Genomic DNA, 20,023 nt, shown 5'->3' on the forward strand with positions numbered 1-20,023 from the left:
GGGAACGCACGATCCCCCAGCATTTGGAGGTCTGGGATTGTCTGGGACTGTCAGAGTGTCCCTGGACGCCCTGGTAGGAGCATTGGAGAGGCCAGGGCTGCAGTCTAGTCTCTGCCTCTCCACGTGCCCGCCCCGCCCCTGACCCCACACCTGGAGAGACTGTGCCTGCCTGCACGTGCCCTTCCATCCTCCTGCTTCTGACATCCACTTGGCCTCCCATCTCTTGTTGGGGGAGGGAGGGAACACAAGCACCAGAGCTGTAAGCTTGGTTTCTCGTTTCTCTCACTTGCATCTTCCCGACAAGCGCTCTGCACCTGCTGCCTGCCTCTTGGCGCTACGCCTCCCCTCTTAATCCTGCTGCCCAGCTGCTGGCCCCACCACGTTGCTAAAGCTGCTTCCTTGGAAGCCAGCTTGTTTCCAAACACTGATTTTTTTTTCCCTCTCGGCCTCATCCCGCTGCCATCCCTTCTGCCCGGGAGGTGGGCTGCTGTGTGCCCGTGCCCTGTTTGCAGTCTTCTCTGCTGTCATTTCTCTCCTGGTTTTGTTCTTCTTTCTCCATCATTCCTTCTTCTCTTCTGAGGCCCCTTCCCTCTTTGCTGGGATGTTTTGAGAGGCCCATGTTTATCTTCTCAGAGAACTCGCTTTGGAAGCTGTCAGGGAATCCCCCTCACCCTAAGATTCTAGTCCTTGGCCTACCTCCTGGAATGCCCAGTGACACCCGAAGATCACCATGTCCTCCTGACTCCCCAGCAGTAGGTTCCCTGCCCCTCTGTCACTCTCTTTTCCCTAAAGTGTCTTGCCGCTCCTGCCCTTTTGTAACCAGGCTTCTGCTCCAGGCCTCGAAAGTCTCAGGCCAGAGTTCAGAGGCCCCTTTGGCTGATCTGATGCCAGAATCCTTTCCAGCCCCCACAGTCCATCTGGCATATCACCTGTAGCCTGATGGCTCGGGGATGACTGCAGCCTTACCCTGTCTGCATTCTCCCCTGGGAAATCTTCAGAGGTTTCCGGCCTCCTCCCGCACAGAGATCAGCTCTTTCACCTCCTGTGGTTCCCAGTCATGTGGCTTCACCCCCTGAAACCAATTTCCAGTCCCCAGACTGCTTCTCTCCCTACCATGGTCAGCCCTCTCTGCCTTAGTCTGGAGGACACAGCTCAGAAGATGTTTTTCTGGGAAAGCTTTGCCTCTCTCAACCCCGCCGGGGGCTCCTCTCCCGGCCTTCCCACTCCACCATGCCCATGAGACCACAGCTGTCTGTCTGCTGATCACAGGTCCCTTTGTGTCCCTGAAGCCTGTTGCCTTCCTCCAGGGTCCCCAGGACCGTGTACCCAGTTGACTCAATAAAGGAATTTCTCCCCTTAATCTCCAAGGACATCTCCGGCCATCCTTCAGTTGTTTAGTCGCTATATTGTGTCCAGCTTCTTTGCGACCCCAAGGACTGTAGCCCGCCAGGCTCCTTTGTCCATGGGATTTTCCAGGTAAGAATACTGGAGTAGGTTGTCATTTCCTTCTCCAGGGATGGAACCCGAGTCTCCTGCATTGCAGGTAGATTCTTTACCACTGAGCCACTGATTCACATCCCACCTCTCTCCTGGTCTGTTCAAGTCTTCTGGATTACCACTGGCCCGCACTCCCGCTGGTCTTACAGATGGATTCATTACAGTTTGTGCCACCCCATTTAACACTTTGTTCTCTGCTATTAGCCTCCAGTTGTATCACGGGTGTAAGAGATGCTTTTCCAGTGCTTATTCATAGCAGCTGTTTGTTGAGTGGTCAGTATGTACCAGATGTGTGCTGATCTTTCCAAGAGATTCCTCGAGTGTGTTATCTGTGCGGCCCCCAGAGGGGTAGGCGCTAGGACTCTGGTTCTCATTCTGCCCATGAGGACACAAACCCAGTGAGGTCCAGGGACCGGCCCAAACCACACACTTGAGGGTGGGCAGAACAGAGGTTGGAACTCAAGTCTGACTTGCAAGATTGTTTGATCCTGGGGTTTGCTGTTTGTCTAGGAAAGCATACGCTTCAGGCCAGGGAGCGTGTTACAGGTCTTCACAGCATCTGGCCCAGGATGTCCTGATGGTGGTCAGCTGGTTGCTTGGGACTTTACTGGACTCCAGGAAAGGACTTTGTAATAGAACAGATGCCTGATGGTGGGACCAGTGCCTAAAGGAGGCTGTGACAACTGCCCCCAGAGGCCTTCGAAACACACTGTGTGTGTGTTTGTGAATGTGTGTCTTGTCTGTGTGTCTCCAGTAAGAGTTGTGGAACACAGAACCCCAAGGAGCCCTCAGGTTGTTTCTGTCCCTTAGGACACCTATAAGTGCTTTTCTTATTTGGTAAACAGAAATCAGCCCCACCCCCAACAGAACCACCTTCAACAAAGTTTCCTTAGGAGCTGTCCTTCCCTTTCCTCCACAGGTCACTGTCATATGAAAATGAGTTCCTGATGTGAAATACAGTTGCCATGGCAACGAGTAATGGGAGGCCCCGAGTCTTTTGCTCCTAGGTCTCTGCACCGTAGGCTTCTAGGGGCTTTTTCTATCTTTGTCGTCTAAAATAATGAAATATTCCACTTGACTCTCCTTTTGCGTGGACATTTAGAACTTTTTTTTTTTTCCCAGACAGTGATTTCTGGGCACCTTTAATGCCCCAGCAGCTTGTCACCAGGCTGCTTGGCACACCATTAATAGTGACCCCGGATGAAGCCTCTGGTTTAGGTCACATTTTGAATGAAATTCAGTGCCTTGTGGGTAAAAGGACAGTGACCGTGGCCTGCACGCATCCTTGATGGCTGGAGAGGCAGAGGGAAAGAGCATGGTCTGGTGTCGGGAGGGCTTATTAGAGCAATTGTTTTTTTTTTGATTGTGCCTCGCATGGCATGCAGGATCTTAGTTCCCTGACGAGGGATAGAACTCATGCCCCTGCATGGGGAATTTAGAGTCCTAACCTCTCGACCACCAGGGGATTAGTGAGGGCTTTTTGGTACAACTCTGTCCCAGTTGGAGGTGGTGAGATTGTTTGTCTTTAGTTAGTGTCTCCTCTTATGTCAAAGCTGCTCAGCTATCCTGGCAGGGGTACCCAGATTCGGGTACCTTGGGGTGCCAAGAAAAACAGGGTGCCTTTGACTGTAATCATAGCTGCTACCTTTGATGGGTGCTTATTTTGTGCAGACCTTGTTCCTTTATTTGATCTTCAACCAAATGCAGGTAGATAGAAGTACTATTGTTGCCCCCATTGTACAGGTAAGAAAAATGCACAGAGAGGTTAAGTGCTTGCGCACGGATGCGCAGCAAGTAGGTGACGGACCTGGGCTTTAGTACTAGGAAGTCTGACGCCTGTGGCCAAACCTCTTCACGTGGAGCCACGTTGATGGTGGACAGACTGCGTTTAAAGAATGAAAGGGTGAGTTGGAGAGGCAGAGCACGTTGGCTTTCTCTAGATTTGATTTAAAGCAGTTGTTTTCAACTTCTTACGTCTCGTGAGAGGCAGAAGGCTGCAGTGAAAAGTCATGCACTAGAATGTTCACAGCAGCTCTATTTGTAATTGCCACAAAACTGGCAATCACCCAGTGTCCATAGGCAATGGCGTGGACAAATAGAACACTGAATAGACAAGAGAACCCTGTACCACACAACAGTCCACAGCCACACAAAACAACGGGGAAGGGTCACACAGACACTGTTGAGAAAAGGCACCAGACAGAAAAAGAGCACAGCCCTTAGGTAGGATCCCGCTTACCCCATGTGCAAAGAAGGCAGGTTGAGTATAAGGTTTGGAAGTCAGGCTGGTAGTTCCCAGGGGCACAGGGAAGGCTTAGAGGCTGGTGATGTTCAGTTTCTGTGTCTTGGGTATTGGTCACATACCATGTTCATCTTTTCAAGATTCACCAATTTGTTGTGTGTACTTGTGTGTTTGTGTGTGTCTATGATACTTTAATAAAATTTACCAAAACAGAAAAAGGCAGCAGTGACCCTCAATCCAATGAATACTCACCCTCCAGTCCCTCCTGGGGGCCATACCCTTGACACTGGACCTGGAATCTTGGATTTCTTTTGAGAGGTGGGAGGTGATACGAGGATGGGCACCCAGGTTCTGGGGATGTGGGAGCAGGACCAGGGCCCACTCTGGCTTTCTCCTGTCCCCCTCTCTTTCACTGGGTATGCGGAGAGCTTACTAAGCTAGGAGGTGGCTCGTTGGGTTCTTGCCAAGTTCATGAAGCGGCCTGGTGGTAAGGGAAGTGAAGTGAATCCCCTGCTGCCCGGGGTCTGTCGTTTGGCCTGGAGAAACAGCAGAATCTGGCTGGTGCTGCAGTCCTTTGCACGGACATCCTCACTGCTCCACAGCCAGGCGCTGCTTGCAGAACATCAGCATTTCAAGGACTGCGCCAGCCTGGAAAGTGAGCGGCATTCACTGGGCAATGAGCTCCTCCTTCCACATGGCAGTTATATGCTGCTAAAAATACTGGAGCACCTTATGTAAGACCGCAGTCACGGAGTTAGCACCTTATGTAAAAGCACTTAGTCTATCACGGACAATGAATCAGTCAGGTGTTGTAACCGTGGTGGGGGTCATCACGGAGTTGGTGGTTGGCTTGCCTGGTGAGGAGGGTGAACGATTGTCAATACCCATGGCTGCCTGACTCACTCCTGCCTGACTCACTCAGCTGCACTCACACCTAATTTATGGGTTGATGTTTTTTTTTTTTTTATTTTAAACATCTTGATGCATTTTCATCTTTGGGCTTGGCCCATCCAAGAAGAAGGGGAAGAGAGCAACAGAAGATGAAATGGTTGGATAACATCACCGACTGAATGGACATAAGTTTGAGCAAACTCTGGGAGAATAGGGAAGAACAAGGAAGGCTGGCGTACTGCAGTCCATGGAGTTGCAGAGTCAGACACGAGTTAGTGACCGAACAACAACATCATCCAAGCAGTTGAGTTGATACCAGGGTTTGTACAGTTTCTCTTTCTCAGCCCTCATCCCTTTTCATTTACTGGTAGGGCATCCTTTGATTCACAGAAGCTTGGAAGGGCCTCTTCCCCATTTAAGAGTCTTCTCCATGAGAAGCCAGGAAGGTGGCCTTTGGCTTCTGTGCTGCCAATGACCATGGCAGCCCATCTCATGGTTGGATGGTGATTTGAATAGTTAAAGATCAGTGGAGCAAAATCAAGTGCAGAATATGCCAGGTAGGCTGAAACACTGAGCTGAAACTGACAAGACATTTCACGGGGATCAGGTTTTTAAAACCTTGGGATCTAAGGCTTGGGCAGCAATTAGGCAGGACCTGTTAGAGTAAAACAGCATCTGCCCTACATCACAGGGATTTTCCTTCTCAGGATCTGCCCTAAAGGAAGCCTGGTGTGTGTGCACAGGTGGAAAGTTCTAGGATGGCCTTTGTGGCGGTTTGCAGTCTGAAGTGAAAAACTGTTACACATTTGAATGTTTGCCTGTGGTGGAATAGTTTCAGCTACATCAGCTCACATTTTCATACCTGGGAGTCTTATGCAGCTTTGAGAAAGAATTAGTTGGGTCTTCCTATAACAATAATGATGAATCTCTAAGATTATAAGGTGAAGAAAGCAAATTTCAAAGTGATAAGTACATTATGATGCCTCTTGGAGAGATGTTTTCACATAGTCCGCTGTACTTTATATGAATACAGATCGTGATGACACAGCAGGTAAAGAATCTGCCTGTAATGCAGGAGACACGAGTTCCATCCCTGGGCGGGGAAGATCCCCTGGAGGAGGAAATGGCAACCCACTCCAGTATTCTTGCCTGGAAAATTCCTTGGACAGAGGAGCCGGCGGGCTCTACAGTCCATGGGGTCGCAAAGAGTCGGACTCAACTAAGCACACCCAAGTATCACAAGTAAATATATATAACATATACCTACATGTAAAAGCATATTAAAATGTCCATAAAAAGGCACTCCAAACTTACAATAGCTGTTATGCACAGGGAAGGGCACCAGCATTTGGTGTGTGTGTGTGTGTGTATGTGTTGGGGGGATGATCAAAGAGAAATTTCACCTTCTCTGTGATATTTAAACTTTTAAAAACAATTCCATTGATGTATAATTTAAATACCTGAAGTCATCCATTTTAAGTATACAATCTGTTTTAAATTTTTTAAAGGGAAAGTAATTATATGATTAAAAATTAATGTCTAATTTACCCCCCTCTTCCTGATCTAAGAAGTCTTCCTCCATTCATCCCTGAGTCCTGGGTGGATCGTGACACAAAGTTCACTGTTCGGTGCTTTGCATTTTGTGGCAGCTCATAGAGATAGAAATTCTTCCCTCTTTTGAGCTGAGATCTGCCTCTTTGTCATTCTGGGTCTGGGTCTGTCTCTTTGGAGCCATATCAAATAAATCTTCCCTCTTCCATTGTTGTTCAGTGGCTAAGTCATGTCTAATTCTTTGGAACCCCATGGACTGCAGGACACGAGGCTTCCCTGTCCTTCACCATCTCCCAGAGCTTGATCAAACTCATGCCCCTTGAGTTGGTGATGCCATCCAACCATCTCGTCCTCTGTTGCCCCCTTCTCCTTTTGCCCTCAATCTTTCCCTGCATCAGGGTCTTTTCCAATGAGTCGGCTCTTCGCATCAGGTAACTAAAGCATTGGAGCTTCAACCCTTTTCCACGGGGAAGAATTTTCACTGGTGCAAGAGTCTCATCATGCCTGCCTCCTCTGGGGAGAAGGACTTGCCTCTGTTTGGGGTTCCTGGTGATACGGATCACACTCTAGGCTTGCAGGACACCTTGCTCATCAACCGTCCTCCTAACGTTTTGCGGAACTGGACCCTCTGTCTCGGATATTGCTTGACCACGACGTGACACTTTTTAAAAACAACAGTCATTTTGCTGAATCTTAGAAGGAGTTCATATCCATTTTAGAAAATTTAGAAACATACAAAAGCACAAAGAAAAATATTAACATCTGTGATTCTCAGCCTCCAGCGATAAACATGTTTAATGTTTAAAATTTGAGATCATTCTGTATCAATGATTTTCTAACCTATGTTTTATTTAACATTTACTTACCCATAGGAATAGTGACTGTCATCTATGTAACACATTTTCTTCTCAATCTAGTGTTTGTTTTTCTATTACCACTTTTAAACATAGAGAAGTTTCTGATGTTTATGTGGTATTGTGGACTGAATGTTTGTGTTCTCCTGAAATGCACATGTTGAGGCCCTAATTCCAATGTGATAGTATTGGGGATGGGGTGTTTGGGAGGTATTTAGGGTTAGACAAGGCCATGAGGGTGGGGCCCTCATGATGGAATTAGTGCCCGTATAAGAAGAGATGGCCGAGAGCTCTCTCTTTCTCTCTCTGTCCTGACACATGTCCTGAGGAAAGGCCACGTGGACACACAGCAGGAAGGCGGCTGCCTCCAGGCCAGGAAGAGAGCCCTCACCAGGACCTGAATTGCCTGGCACCTTGACCTTGAACTGTGAGAAATAAAGGTCTGTTCTGTAAGCTGCCCCGTTTATGATATTTTGTTTTTGTAGCCCCAGCAGATTGATGCATGTGGTTAGTCCTTTTATGATTTATTCCCTTGCGTTTGGATTTGAAATGTCTCTCCCACCCCAAGCTCAGGCAAGTATTCACCTGTATTTTCTTCTAGTTCTTTATATGGTGTCAGCTTTTCCATTTAGCTCTCTCTTTTACATTCAACTCTAATTCTACCAAACTTTATTTTGGTTTAGGTATAAAAGCCTGATTTTATTTCTTTCCAAATTGTGCACCAGTTTTTTTTTTTTGGTTCAATTGCTTTTCCTACCACTTGTATTTGAAATTTAAACTTAAGGGACTTCCCTGATGGTTCAGTGGTTAAGACTCCATGCTTTTAATGCAGAGGGCATGGGTTCGATGCCTAGTCAGGGAACTAAGATCCTACATGCTGTGTGGCGCTGCTAAAAAAAAATTTTTTTTTAATTTCTTTGGACTATTCAGTTGACCCTTGAACACGTGTTTGAACTTTGTGGGTCTACTTACGCATGGATTTTTTTTTTTTTTCCCACTAAAGAAGTACTATCATACTACATAACCCATGGTTGGTTCAATCTGTGGATGCAGAACCATGGATATCGAGGGCTGACTGTAAAGTTATAAGGGAATTTTCAAAAGCATGGGAGTTGATGCCCCGGACACCACCCTCCACTGTACTCACGGTCAATTGTACATGTTATTCAAAATTCAAAAAGGCAAAACATGAGCATCTCCCTCCCCTCTTTTCCCTTAGCCTCCCAGGTCCAATAACCTGTGTTACTAGGTTAATAGATTTTGGTCTTGGATGCTAGATTTCCTTCCTCCTTCCCCCAACTGACTCTAAATGTTAGCTTTATTATCATGCACAAAATATGAACTTCTAGGTTTCCTCATTTTTCATTAACTGACCTCTTTTTCTTCCCCTATCATAGTTTGTTTGTTTTCTTAGTTCCCTGACCAGGAATTGAACTTGCACCCCTTGCATTGGACACTCAGGTTGTTAACCACTGAACCACCAGGGAGATCCCACTATCACACTTTTTAAATTATGACTTTTCATAGTTAGCCCCTGGAAGTACAGATCCTTTCTCAACAGTTCCTTGGTTACATTTGCCCATTTATTCATTCTTTCCTATGAAATTTATAATCATTTTATTGCTCTTCTGCACATACCATTAGAATCTAATTTAGAATGATATTAAATTTATAAAATAATAATGATAGTGAGTTTTCCTCTCTAGAAATATAGTCTGTCCCATATTGATTGATGTCTTCCTGTCATTCTCTCTTTTTTTATAGCACTCACTAAAGTTTCATAGATTTTTTATGAGGGTTGTGAACATTTCTTGTCAAGTTTGTTCCTAGGAGTTTTATGTTTCTTGTTGCTAGGGAATATGATTATTTCCCCCCCGCCCCCAGTCTTTAACTGGAAATTATTGGACTATAAGAAAATATTTGATTGAAAAATCATTGTGAAATAGATCTATATGCATATAAAACATATGTGTACAGTTTAAAGAATAATAAAGCAGGCGGCTTTCCAGGTGGCTCAGTGGTAAAGAGTCTGCCTGCCAATTCATGAGCCGTGGGTTTGATCCCTGGGTCAGGAAGATCTCCTGGAGAAGGAAATAGCAACTCACTCCAGTATTCTAGCCTGGGAAATCCCATTGACAGAGGAGCCTGGTGGACTGCAGTCCATGGGGTCGCAAGGAGTCAGCAACAACAATAAAGCAGGCATGTGCCCAGCTAATGGAAGAAACAGTATCAACAGCCCTTTGGAAATTGCTTTTATGCCTTTCTTCACATGTGACCTACACTCTCCTCATCCCCAGGGGATACACTAACCTGAATTCTCTCTTATCATTATTAGCTTGCTATTCTCTATTGCTTTACCATGTAGGTTTATGTCTTTAACAGTGTGTTTTTAAAGTTTGTATGCTTTTCACCTTTTATAAATGGAATCATGCTGTATTCCATTTTTTCATTGATCCATGTGTGTGTTCTTGAGATTCATGCTGGCATGTGCAGTTACAGTTCATTCCTTTTTCTTTTTTTTAACTGCTGCTGCAAAGTGATCCAGTTTTTATCCCCCTCCACTTATTGATGGACATTTGCGTTGTCTCCACTTTTCCTTGCTGTTACCACGGTTCTTTTCGGTGTGTTTCTCTAGGATGTATACAGCAGAATCACAGGGTCGCAGGCTGTATGTTCTTTCTTGGTTCTCTCTCCAGCCCTGGACAAGAGGGCTTGTTGCTCTATGTCCTCATCATCTTTAGTATCATCCACACCTTTAGCTCCTGCCACTCTGTTAAGAGTGAGCCAGTATCTCACTGTGGTTTAAACTGTTGTTTTGATGATTACTGCTCAGATGGAATGTGTTTACGGGCTATGGGTTGACTCATTTACACACCCATACTTTTCTTTACCCATTTTTTTCCTATTAGGTTATTGCCAGTTCTGGTACTAATCCTTTGTTTATTATGTGGTGCAATACTTGGTGTGTGGCTGACTTATTCACCATCTTAATAGCATCTTTTGATGGATGAAACTGTCAAATACTTCAGCAAGCTTATCATTAACTGGATCTCAGTATTTGTTTATGTTTCTTTTCTTTTGTGGTAAAGTGTGCATAACAGTGAAATATACAGATCTTATGTGTGTCATCAGAAGAGCTCAGATAAAAGCATATCCCCATGCAAGCCAGACCCCTTTCAAGACAGAGAACATGACCATCACCCTAGAAAGTTCCCTCGTGCTTCTTCCCAGGCAATCCTTTCCCAGCTTCCTTAGAAGCAACCATTCTGATTTTTTTTCCAGATCAGTTTTGCCCATGCTAGAACTTCGTATAAATGGAATCACATGTACTCTTTTGTCAAGGCTTCTTTCACTCTGACTTGACATCATGTTTTAGGGTTCTTCCCTGTTGTGTGTGTACAAGTTGTTGTTCAGCTGCTAAGTCATGCCTGACTCTGATCCCATGGACCGCAGCCCGCCAGGCTCCTCTACCCTCCACTGTCTCCCAGATTTTGCCCATATTCGTGTTCATTGAGTCAGTGATGCTATCTAACCATCTCATCCTCTGTTTCCCCCTTCTCTTTTTGCCTTCAATCTTTCCCAGCATCTGGGTCTTTTCCAATGAGTTGGCTTTTGTGTGTATCAGTAGTTGCTTCCTTTTTTTTTTTTTTTTAATTTTAGTTGCTTCCTTTTTATTGCTGAGCAGTATTCCACTGTCTGAATATGTACTATTTGCTTATCCATTTACCTGTTCATAGAGCCTCAGACTGTTTTTAGTTTTAGGCTATTATAAATGGAGTGGCCATAAGTATTCTTGCTGATTTATGTTTTCCATTTTATGTATTATTTCTCTTCCAGGTTTTACTTGTATTAGGGGTGGAATTGCTGGTTAGGTGTAACTTGGTGCTTTATTGATGTGTAAGATCCATACAGGGGACTTCCTTGGTGGCCCAGTAGCTAAGACTTCACCTTCCAATGCAGAGGATGCTAGTTCAATCCCTGGTTGGGGAGCTGAAATCCAACATGCCTCTCGGAGGAAAAACCAAAACATGAAACGGAAACAATATTGTAACAAGTTCACTAAAGACTTAAAAAATGGTCCACATTAAAAAAAAAAAATCTTAAGATCCATTCAGAAAACAGCATAAACTCTAAATATATTGCTTGTCTAATTTTTTACAAAGCAAGCACAGCTAGGTAGCCATCACCCAGGTCAAGGGGTGGGATGTTGACCCAAGCTGGGCTACTCTGCTGGATCATTCTTTCTGGGATCTGAAATCTAAGCAGAGTGAAGCAGGAAGGGAAAGGATATTGGAGCCTTATTCTCGCGGTAGCAGCTGATTAGACCTTGAGGCTCAGACCGTATAGCTGCCAGGGTTCTTGTCTTCTTCCATGTCAGGATGTTTAGCCTTCCCATTATTTCCCAGCTATGAGGTATCCCGTCAGTAAATCCCTTTCTCCTTAAGTCAGCCACACCTGGTTTCTGTTGCTTGCAATCCAAGAATCCTGTTTTGTGCCGTGTGCCCCACAGATAGCACCAAAAATTTGGTGGAACGTGTCTGTCCTATTGCTAAAACTCAGAGTAGAAGCTGTCTTTAACCAATCCTTAAATTTTAAAAAGAATTGTATTTATTTATTTATTGGCTGTGCTGGTCTTCGTAGCTGTGAGGGCTTTTCTCTAGATGCAGAGAGCAAGGGCTACTCTCGTTTCAGTGCGTGGGCTTCTCGTGGTGGTGGCTTCTCTCGTTGCAGAGCAGGGCTCTAGGGTGCGTGGGCTTCAGTGGTTGCTGCACATGGACTCAGTAATTGTGGCTCTGAGGCTCTGTGGTGCCCGGGCTTAACTGCTGCAAGGCACGTGGAATCTTCCCAGGCCAGGGATCAAACCTGTGTCTCTTGTACTGGCAGGTGGATTCTTTATATTGAGCCACCTGGGAAGCCCAGTCCTTGAATTTTTCCATGACCCCATTTGAGCCCATAATTCCTGGGCTGATGTGACAAGGTGACCTCTCAAACAAGTAGTCACTTTACCTCTAACTTTTAAAAGTATGAGGCAAATCTACTTAAAGCAAATCTACTTCAAAGCTTTGGGCTTGGTGAAGGTTGTTTTTCCCCCGCCCCAACCTTAAATTTAGTTCCCAGTTTTGAAACAATTTTCTCTTGGTCCCCAGTGGAAAGTTAATAGAGAATGCTGGCTTAATGTAGGTGACGTGTAGGAGTGTCTATTATTTTCCGAACTTCATTTTCGGAAACCAGTTTATTTCTCTTCGATGTAGAGGGCGGGTTGAGGGGGGTTCGATGAGGGAGTGTTTGGTACTGTAATCAGAAAACAAGGGCTAGATCCCGAGTTCTTTTGCACCATCCTGCTGGGACCCTTCGCCTAAGAAAGCTCGACTTGGGAATTATTCTGCTTTAAGTGGAGCCTTATTTACAAGTAAAAAAGAATTGTCTTCTGGTTTCTTTTTTTAATGTCATCAAATCACGCGGATTAGTGACAGGGAACGACCCAATTTCAACTGGTCTAAGCGTCGTTGGCGCTTGTTCTCATTAATGTCAGGGTGTGGGCAGGTGTTTGATCAGGGGACGGTGCCATGAGTTAGATTCTCCAAGAAAAGGTCAGAGATGAATGCAAAATTCTAACTCCAAATGGTGGGAGATCAGCCCAGGCCACATCTTAGAGCAGCCAGGTTTCATTCCTTTGCTTCTCTTGAGTCTGTTCCTGCGGTGACCTCTCCCTGCCGGTTCTAACCCTGCTGGTGGTTTTCCTCGTTTGCAGAAGTCACTGCTTAGGGGCTGATGACCCCAACCTGGACTCGAAGACCTTTATCCTACTTCCTGGGCTTGTTAGGACCTTCCATTTTCTACTTGAGCATGGCAGAAAGTGGATGCAGTTCTTGACCACGTGATCTCTGCATTGGCAGAGTTCTGCAGAGCAGGTTACTAGCTGCTTTGAGCATCTTGCTTGGCCAGAGCTGCAGGTGACTGTGGACATCGTGGTGGCTCTGCCAAAGTCATTTTCGCGGGTTGAGAGCCTTATGAGGGCACCACACGGAGTAGGGTTTCCGTTTGTGGTGACTTTCTCACACATGGCCGTATAGTGTCTTGATTTAGTGTTATTAGTTCATGACAGCCATTTTCCAACAGGTGCAAGAGATGCTCCCCCACCAAGGGAAACTCTTCTTGCTTCCTGTAAAAGGACCTTGTGGGCTGGGATGCAGGTTTGGGTGTCATGTGGTAAGCTTGGTCACCCCTGACACGGTGATGGGGGATAATTTAGTGAAGGGGGAAAGTGGGGAGTGAGAGGTCCCTGTATGGAATCTAAAATGCCTATGCGGGGACTTCCCTGGTGATCCAGTGGCTAAGGCTCTGCGCTCCCAAAGCAGGGGGCCTGGGTTCCATCCCTGGTCAGGGACCTAGCTCCCACATGCCGCAACCAAGACCCAGCACAGCCAAATAAATAAATAAATATATATTTAAAGATGAAGACTTAAAACCAGTAGCCTTCTTCCACTTTAAGAAACTAGAGGGGAAAAAGAGCAAACTAAATCTAAAGCAAGCAGAAGGAAAAAAGTAATAAAGATTAGAGCACAAAATAAGGAAATAGAGAAAATACCACATATTATGTGATTCCATTTCTATGAAATGTCCAGAATATGCAAACCTATAGAGACAGAAAGTAGATTCATGGTTTCCCGGGGCTGAGGAGAGGGAGGGATGGGGAATGACCACTAATGGGTACAGGGTTTCTTTCAGGGCTGATGAAAATGTTCTAGAATGAGATGGTGGTAATGGCTGTATAACTGCGAATATACTAAAACCGCTGAATTGTACATTTTAATAAGGTGAAGTTTATAGTACATAAGTTAAATTGCAATAATGATGTTAATAAAAAGAATAAAAAGAGGTAATTGAGTAAAGGGGGGTTGGGGAGAGGCAGAATCAGGGGAAGCATTCTCCAGGGAGGAGTATCAGGGTGTCTGCAACCCCAAGGGGAAAGAGTGTAATGTGTTACAGAGGCCCTGCGTGGGCTGGGCTGGCGTGGGCAGTCTTCAGTTTTATCATCAGAATAGTAGAAAGTCACTGGGGGGTTTCCATGGATGGTTTCATAGGTGCTTTCTCTTCCCTGGGCATTTCCACCTGGGGAAAATGGCCCCTCTGTGAACTCCTAAATTTTCATCTTATTATTCCAGAGAGCAGTTGAATTGAGACTTCACTCTCTTAGCCAATTTCCTAGCTTCTCAAAGAAGGGACCTCAATATGCCAGTTTGGGCTGAGGGCACCTCTAGAAGACTCAGCTGGTGGTTTCCCTAATGGTTCCAAATGGCTGGCATTTCGAAGAGCTCTTTGTGACTATGTGATGCAGACAGATTGGAGAGGGCCAGGAGTGGATTTAGGAGGCATCTGCGGCAGCCTGAGTGAGAAGAACCTGCCCATCAGGGAGGTTATAGTTCAAGGTCACCCCACTAGATGGAGCCAGACCTGAGTCCCTCTGGTACTGCAACCCCTTCTCTCGCAGGCCACTGATTTGCATCCCCCCTGCCAGGTAGTCTTATGGAGAAGGCAATGGCACCCCACTCCAGTACTCTTGCCTGGAGAATCCCAGGGATGGAGGAGCCTGGTGGGCTGCCGTCTATGGGGTCTCACAGAGCCTGACACGACTGAAGCAACTCAGCAGCAACAGCAGGTAGTCTTAAGGGCTTCCCTGGTGGCTCATATGGTAAAGAATCTGCCTGCAGTGCAGGAGACCTGGGGTTTGATTCCTGGTCTGGAAGAATCCCTGGAGGAGGGCATGGCAACCTACTCCCACATCCTTGCCTGGAGAATTCCATGACAGAAGAGCCTGGCACGCAACAGCCCATGGGGTGGCAAAGAGTCGGACACAACTAAGCGACCACACTTTCATATATTCTTAATCAGCCCAGAGAGTGGCTGAGATCTCCGCTCCACGCTTAACGAGCTGGGGGAAGGGAAATGGACATTGTATTAATCAGGCTAAATAGAACTTGTGGCTCACTAGGGCTGGCCTCACTGCAAACAGTGGAAATGGGCATTTGTTGCCAGGACACTGGAATGTCTCACAGAAGCCCAGGCCCTGGGCAGGGCTGGATTGAGCACACGGATCAGAGGAAGGCCCAGGAGCCCTCTCTCTGCCCTGTCTTTGCTCAGCCGCTATTTCAGCTCTCCTCTCCTGGCTCTCACTGCAGACCACCTTTCTCTTTCCTGGGCATTTCCACCTGGGGAGCATGACCCCTCCATCAGCTCTGTTCATTTGCATCTCACTGTTCCAGAGAGCAGTTGAGTTGAGACTTCAGTCTCTCAGCCACTTTCCTTGATTCTCAAGGAAGGGACCTCTAATATACCAGCTTGGACTGAGTGTACCCCTGGAAGAGTCACTAGTCCCTGTGTAAACTCGGGGATTCTGGAGTCCACAATGAAGCCAGGGGGAAGAAGGGGCAGCTGATGGAATGCAAGCGGCCTATGGCAAGGGTCCCTCCACCCCGACTTTGGAGAACACCCTGCCGAGGATGGATCTGCTCCTAAACTGCCCGAGACCTTATTTTGTCACTTGAATTTATTTGTCAACAGCCCTCTGACTGTCCACCTCCCCTCCCCCTGGGCCTTCACTTTCAATTCTTCACCAGGCAGGGAACATTCCAGAATTTAGAATTAGTCTTCCTACCTTTGTGAATTCTGTCCGCTTCCCCAGAAAAGCAAGGTCTAGCTCACACCCTGCTGAAAAGCTTGTTGAAAAGGAACCCAGTTATTATCATTGTCTCGTTTTCACCTGCTGCTTGAAACTCAGTGGTGCTGATTCAGGTGCCTGGAAACCCTGGTGATTGTGGAATAAATGGGCCTCTGATTGGGGACAGGAAGGGACAGGAAGCGGTGAGGTCCGGCGGGAGGCAGGTGTGAGGGTCAGCTGCCAATCACGCCCCCAACCCCACGGCTTCCAGCCTCAGCTCACTGCTTTCAGGAGGCCCGCAGGTGACGTGTGCTGTGCCGTCGGCCCTTTGTGCCAGGGATGCTGTGGTCGGGAGAGGGAGGAGGGCACCGGGAGCCCCAGGCCCTTCATGCCTGGGTCCATTTCCAGGGCTAAGAAGGGGGTTGATCCTGGATGGGGCTTTTTCTCTTGCTATGAGGAGCAGAGAATTGAAGTCCTTTACTCGGGAGCTCTCTCAGACATCAGAGTGGGAGGCAGGGAAGGATCCTGCCTGCAGATGTGGGTTCCAAAGGCTCATTTCTCTTTGAATTCCTTGCAGCACTTCTAGGAGCTGTGCGGCTGGCCCTCTTCTGACCACGGCCGTGCGCTTACTGCCTGGTGTGTTCTTTCCGATGCTGATAATGATGCTGGCGGCATGCACACGGCTGGTGCCTTACCTCTGATTAGCAGTCATGAACCACCACATTTAATTTCTGTTATAATCTAGTGAGGGAAGTAGGGCAGATTGTTTTATATGCATTTAATAGCTGATAAACCTTCAGGCTGGCTGGGCATGGGATGAACTGGGTGTGTGAGGTGTTTTTCCCCCTCACAGCCACACAGCCGGTCAGAGCTGGGATTGAAAGCCTGTCTTCCAATCTTAGATCCTGGACTCTGTTCACAACAGAGTGGAAGGATCTTCTGAATTCTCTCAGGCACAGACAGTGGCTTATTCTTCCTGGTTTTCCTGTCATCCATCCATCTTTCCATTTATGCCTCCATCTTTTTCTATAAAGGAATTGAGATACTAACAAGAATATCTATTTCTCTATATACCTTGCATATATAAGAAACTAGAGAAATGTATATTTATAATAAAAGCTAAAGTAGATACTTAATGCCAGAGTTGTGTGTAGATATTTTTTATATTTGTTTGTATATGTGTTTCTGTTGTTGTTTAGTTGCTAAGTTGTGTGTTACTCTTTTGTGAGCCCCTGGACTGTGAGCCCCTGGATTCTAACCCCACCAGGCTCCTCTGTCCATGGGATTCTCCAGGCAAGAATACTGGAGTGGTTGCCATTTCCTTTTCCAGGGGATCTTCCCAACCCAGGGATCAAACCCAGGTCTCTTGCATTTCCTGCTTTGGGAGGTTGATTCTTTACCACTGTGTCACCTGGGAAGCCCATGTAATTAATAGGAACCCATAAAAATAAGGTCAGGAGAAACCTGAATTTACTGGAAGGTCACAACCGGGGCGAGAGTTAGGCTATGTATTCAGGCCATTGAGCTGTGCATGGTTTACTATGGTTGAACCACAGATTTAACTCTGAGCTAATGAGTGATCAAAGCAGGGGAAAAAAATTGTATTATTTACACGGTTCATGGGGTCCATAAGGAGCAGAGACCAGACGCTGAGGGCTTTTCCAGGCAATTAGATTTGAAGGAAATTTCTTGCCTGGGTGGTGATCTACGAGGTCCTGAGGGGCAAGGGAAATACGTGGCACATGTACTGATACTCTCTGTTCCTCCTCTCGTGCCAGACATCACCATTCAATCTCCACCCTTTCCCAGTGAGGCCAGAGAGAGCCTTGCAGCCCTTCAGGCAGCCATTACCGGCAATGTGGAGCTGGCATACAGGACGAAACCATGTGCTATTCCAGCGCTGGGGGCAATGGTGGTGTCAGGAGTCATTGGGCAATTCTGAATGGAGAGCCACAGGAAGTTGTGACAAGCACCTCTGCAGGAGTGGACACCGTGTCTTGTCCATTGGAGGTGTGTTTGCCATAAACTGCGTCTAGGTGTCAGTTAGAGGGACCCATCAAGGTGATGATGAGTTTGGTTAGTACATGCAGTGCATTCTCACTCCTTCCTGCTCCTGGGTAGGTGACTTACTCAGGAGTCCCAATTGCAAATGGCAAAGACCCAACTCAAACTAGTTTCACTGAAAAGGGGACTCGGTGGACCTGGCAAGTTGGGGATCAAAGGACTGATTCAGGCATGGCTGGATCCAGCAGTTGCTAACACCATCAGGATTATCTACCTCCATCTCTCGGCTGTGCTGGGCTTTATTCTCAGGATGTTTCCAAGTGGCAGCAAGGTAGCACTGGCTGTCCCAGGCCAACATCATTCTCACAGCTTGCTATCACAGGGAAAGAGTATTTCTCAGTAACTCCGGTGAGAGCTCAGGGAAGACTCTGTATGGCTGGGCCTAGGTCACCTGCCAGCCCTGACCCTGTGACTGTGCCCTGGGGGTAGGAATGTTCTAATCGTCAAGCCCACTTTCACCCTGAGGAAGAGGAGGGAGGGACCATTTCTCCCTCCCAGAAGGACTGGGCACGATTTCCTCGGCACTGAGGAGGAGTCCTTCGCAGAGAGGACTGCTGGGAGGACAGAATGTGTAATACGTCCCGTGGAAGGCCAGCAGAGGCCCCGGCCTTGGCATGTGGGCAGCAGCCACCTGAAGGCAGCTTTTAGGGTGCCATCTGTGCTTTTCCCTCCTAAGTGGAGATGTACGCTCAGGCTGTTCCCTTCCTGAGGTCTGTTCCATCCTGGACTTGCAAACTCAGCCGGCCTTTCTGTGCAGCAAGCTTCTGGGAGCACGTGGAAACCAACCTCTCTCCACGTGTCTGTCCCAGAGGCCGCCTCCAGTCCCTGACACCACATTTCAGCTCTCTTTGACCTCTGGACCCTGTGTGCACACACCTGGCTCTGGGGTCTGCACTTGGCCCCCATCGCTATGGAGGTTTGCGTCTCTTATCTGGACACATGACTCAGCCTGACTGGCGTCACCTGCAGTCTCCAGCCTGTGGTCCTGCCAGGAGGAGGGCAGAGTGGCCAGGCTGGCCCTGGTGGAGGAGGTCCACTCCTGTTGCTCCTCCTCAAGTCAGAGCTTCCACTCGGGATGAAGGACCAGCTGGTCTCTGGCACACCTGGGTATTTAGCAGCTGCTTTCCACAGACTCAGACTTGCGTGGCACTCTCCTGCGTGATACGACCGGGCTCACACATTAGCACTTCTCAACATTTTTAGCTACAGAATCTTTTCTTCAAAGGCTATCTTCCCTGAAAATCCATTATAGGGACCTGACAAGAGCAGAGTCGCTCTGGCCTAGGTTGGAATACGCCCCCTTTATCCACCCCCTCCTCGTTCCACGGATAGGCACATAGCCCCCGAGAGACACAGGGCATCCCCTAGGACTCCTCACGATGACGTCCATCCCGCCTGCCTAGCAGCACCTGCTCTTGTTCCCCATCGGGGATTAGGTGCTCGATGTGGTGTTTTCCTTCTCACCACCTTTCTTCCTGTCATTAGCTTGTTTGCACTCTGAAAAGTCAACAAGGGGATCTTTGTCACCTTCCTTAGCCTTACAGGCAGGTGTCAGCTCCTCCCTGCATGACCCTTGCCCTCCTCGAGCTGCCCGTGGGAGGCCGGGGATTGGAGTCATTGGTCACGTTATCTGGCCCTCAGCTTACCTTCTTCCTAGGGAGCTACGCCCGGATGGATGTCCCACCCCCAGCAGTTGAAGTTTCAGGAAGTCATGAAATGCTGACGCCCATGTATGACCACTGCCTGAAATGAATAGTTTGAATACTTTTCCGTAAAATGTGCCCTTTTGAAAAACAACAACAAAGTCCTTAAAACTTGTAAAAGTGGCGAGACTTTAAAAAATAAAAGGAATGCAAACGTTCCCAAGAGAGGCCTGCCTCTAATAGGAAATGTCCTTCATCTGTTCGGCTTTGTCGTTGTTTAGTTGCTAAGTTGTGCCCAACTCTTTTGCCACCCCATGCACTGTAGCCCCCCTGCCCCACCACCCCCAGCCTCCTCTGTTCAGCTTTAGAAAATGTCATTAGGAGGAACTTGGTCACCCATGGATTGGCTTCAGCTGGGCGTCGGTCCACCCAGAGAATCCAGGCCTTGGTTTGGCTCCAGCTGGGCCTTCCCCGGCTGCCACTTATTGACTTAAGTCCCAGTGATTCAGATCTTCATCAGGGTCGCCCCTGACAACCCGTGGTGAGGGAGAGAGGGGACCCGCCTCCTTCTAGACGCCAGCAGGGCCAGGCCCAAGCCAAGACCCCTCGGTTCCTGGTAGGT

The 20,023-nt window shown here is 47.4% G+C and overlaps 1 protein-coding gene across 6 annotated transcripts in view; it reads left to right on the top strand.

Annotated features, from left to right (window-relative positions):
* RPH3AL (rabphilin 3A like (without C2 domains)) overlaps positions 1 to 20,023 on the top strand; it is a 154,746-nt gene that overhangs the window by 16,537 nt on the left and 118,186 nt on the right. For 2 of the 6 annotated variants that reach the window (XM_061389542.1, XM_061389550.1), the window contains exon 1: positions 19,852 to 20,017. The exons of 1 other annotated variant lie outside the window; for it this stretch is intronic. The gene's annotated coding sequence lies outside the window, so the exon portion shown is untranslated. Of the gene's footprint in view, positions 1 to 7; positions 7,476 to 19,851; positions 20,018 to 20,023 lie in introns of those variants that run through there. 3 more of the 6 variants (XM_061389545.1, XM_061389548.1, XM_061389544.1) reach the window with 3 other exon arrangements.

Source organism: Bos javanicus, chromosome 19, assembly GCF_032452875.1.
Source record: "Bos javanicus breed banteng chromosome 19, ARS-OSU_banteng_1.0, whole genome shotgun sequence".
NCBI classification, from domain to species: domain Eukaryota; kingdom Metazoa; phylum Chordata; class Mammalia; order Artiodactyla; family Bovidae; genus Bos; species Bos javanicus.